At 35.3% G+C, this 3,062-nt stretch overlaps 1 pseudogene; it reads left to right on the forward strand.

Moving 5' to 3' along the window:
- Positions 1 to 945: 945 nt before the first annotated feature.
- Positions 946 to 1,205, forward strand: LOC105292438 (annotated as a pseudogene).
- Positions 1,206 to 3,062: the final 1,857 nt, after the last annotated feature.

Genomic DNA, 3,062 nt, shown 5'->3' on the forward strand with positions numbered 1-3,062 from the left:
CTTTACCTAATACATATTCTCATAAGTGTATATTTGCTCATCCAATAGTCTGTACCACAATTAAAGAAATCACAAATGATTTTTAATGTTTTAAAATCTAATATGATGATAGTTTCTGTGAGAACCCATACAGAATTGTAGATTTGTTAATGTTAGGGAAAAAAAATGTCAGTATTATGTCTGTGTAAGTATGTGGAAAATTCATGAATAATCAATAACAACTTCCTACTTATTAATAAAAATAATCCTGATTATATATTAAAGAACACATCAATTTATTCTGTATTAGATTGTATTAATTCTAGGTTTTATTCTAGTTTCCACTAGGTCTGGGTTGCCTAATATTGGTGGGAAAAAAATATCACAATACATAATGAAAGCACAAATCCCTAGGAATGGTTTTATAAACTATTAGTAAAAATTATTCTAAACAGAAAAAGCCAGAGATATAAAGTTTACTTGATATCTTTTATTCTCCAATCAGTGCTCATAGATATTTGTTGAATGAATGTATATTCAGGGATCAGAGTTTGGTAATCTGATTAGAGGGTCATAGCAATTTCCTTTGGGATCATTTTCCAATAGCAATTCAACCACATTGCCATCAAAAAGCATGGAATTTTAATATGCCAATTCACTAAAAATATGTTACTCCAAATATTGATTGGTAAATTTTAGTAAATGAATCAGTATTATCATGACTGTATTATCATTGAACGCTTGTGTAAAGAACCATTTACCAAAATGCAGGAAAATAGTGAAAATTAGCATATATATATATGCATATGTGTGTGTATGTATAAATGAATGTAATGTTAATAAAGCCTTGGAAATAGCCATTACCATGTCTTAAATAGACTACATGGGCAGGCAGATGGAAGCATCTTTGCTGAGGGTCACATTTTGCTGCAAGCTGCTTCAGAGGCATCTTTAGGAGTCAGCAACATGGCAGGAGATATCAGGACTAAAATCAAGAACTACCAGACTACCCCTTCTGACAGCCACTTCCTCAACCAGAACCAGACCAAGAACTGTTGGCAGAACTACCTGGACTCCACCACTGTGAGAAGGCAATGACTGCTAAAGGGGGTGATATCTCCATGTGCAAATGGTACCAGCATGTATACAAGTCCCTCTGCCTCATATCCTAGGTGTCAGCCTGGGACAACCACTGGGCAGAAGGCACATTTACTGGGAAGATCTAAATTGGCTCCACTACGCCTCTCCTCTGTCTCCCATCCTTCTCCCAGAGAGGTGAAGGGGGACCTGGGTACATCCCATCCTGGGAACCTAAATCATGACTTAATTAATAAATACTTGTTGGAAAAGTGTAAGACCGTATGAGTAAAAGAGCTGGATGACTGGGCGATAAGCTAGGGTGCAAATAGTGCATGGACTAGTAAAAAAAGAAAAATAGACTATGTGGAAACATAAGAACCAACTCTATGGAAGATTACTAGATCGTGGAGAACCCTTCTCTTTCTGGATCCCACGGAATCTAGGTCATAGCCCTGCCTATGGCCTTTCTATATTATTTTTTCTTAAAAAAAAAAAAAATGAACTGTGAGTAATCTTTAATTCTTTAACAAAATAGACTTGGTCAAAAAGTAGCATTATCTACTCACTAACGAAAATCTTAAACTTGAAGATAATCTTTTCTTTCCTTTAAGTCAGGTCCCTAGATTTCCTATGTCAGAGTTTATCATAATCACTTTATATTTAACAAAAAAAACATCATGTGGTTAGATTCTAATTAGGTAATGACATTACGCATGAACTCTGAGGAACAGATGTTTAGAAAAGTAGAACACGAGGTCATGGCTGCTGAGCACATCCCTGTGCAATAAAGCTCCTAATGTGTCCTAATAACTGGCATCACAATAACCTACCTAATAGGTTAATTACTACTGTCGATTAAAAAAAAAATTGTTACCTAATATGACTTCTTTCAACTAATATTTTCTAAAATAGGGCTGATAAAAAGAGGTTGGAAGTTACAAGGCAGCCATTGATTGCATGAAAAGACTTTCCTTGTCAATCAGTCATATACCTCACTGAAGAAAGAAATCATTAAAAACCTATAAAGCTGTTATTAAATTTTAACAAAGAGGTACAGTTGCTAAAATTTATCAGTCTCACAGCTAGCATGGAGTCCTTTATAGTTTTTCTCAATGTTCACATTTATTTTTAATCATCTTCCCTGCCAAATGAACTCACTTTCCTGATTCCCTTATTTCTGTCAATACTACTTATCATCCTGTTTGTCACCAAGAAGGAAAAATCTAGATATAATATCCAGATCCTTTCATTCACCAAATCCTGTCATTGTTTCCCTTGGGATCTTTCTCAGATCCAGTCTCTTCCTTTGAATTTCTGATGCAATAACAATAATATGGATAGATCCAGGAATTCATGGAACCCAGAGACTTGACAAACATTGGTGAACAATATAAAAAATGTAAGGAAATCTGTTGTGTTTTGGCTGCTCAACATCCAGTGTATCTTTCTTTCAGTATTTACCTCTTCCACAATGAATGTAGTCTTGAGGGTCTCAGAATGTTATGAAAGTTTACTGGCCTTGATTTTATTAAGAAAGTCAGTAAAAGCTTCTCCGAGGAATTTAATCTGAAGCTAAACTATGAAATATGAGTTAAAAAAAACTAAGCAATAAAGAGAAGAAAGGGTGATCCAAGCTGAATGAATATTAAATGCAAAGGCTCTGTGGTGATGAGTACAAAGGATAAAAAGAAGGTCCATGCTGCTCCAGCCAAGAGCAATGAGAAACACGGTCACATGAGCCTAGAATGGAAAGAAGGGAAAGGATCATGCATTCTTGAGAGCCATGTTAAAGAAGTGTCTTTATCTAAAAAACACTGAATATTTCATAAAATCTCAAATGCAACATATCGAAAAAAGAAACGGTCTTCACCTTGGACCCTCATTTCTCCTCCTCTACTTCCTACTTTTTCAGTGAATGGTGTCATCCATCCAGGGTCTAAAACAGAAACATGGAGGCTTCCTTCTACCACATTCAATTTGCCACTGCAGTGAGTCTTTTCTAC

The sequence above is a fragment of the Pteropus vampyrus genome, unplaced genomic scaffold (assembly GCF_000151845.1).
Source record: "Pteropus vampyrus isolate Shadow unplaced genomic scaffold, Pvam_2.0 Scaffold57, whole genome shotgun sequence".
NCBI classification, from domain to species: domain Eukaryota; kingdom Metazoa; phylum Chordata; class Mammalia; order Chiroptera; family Pteropodidae; genus Pteropus; species Pteropus vampyrus.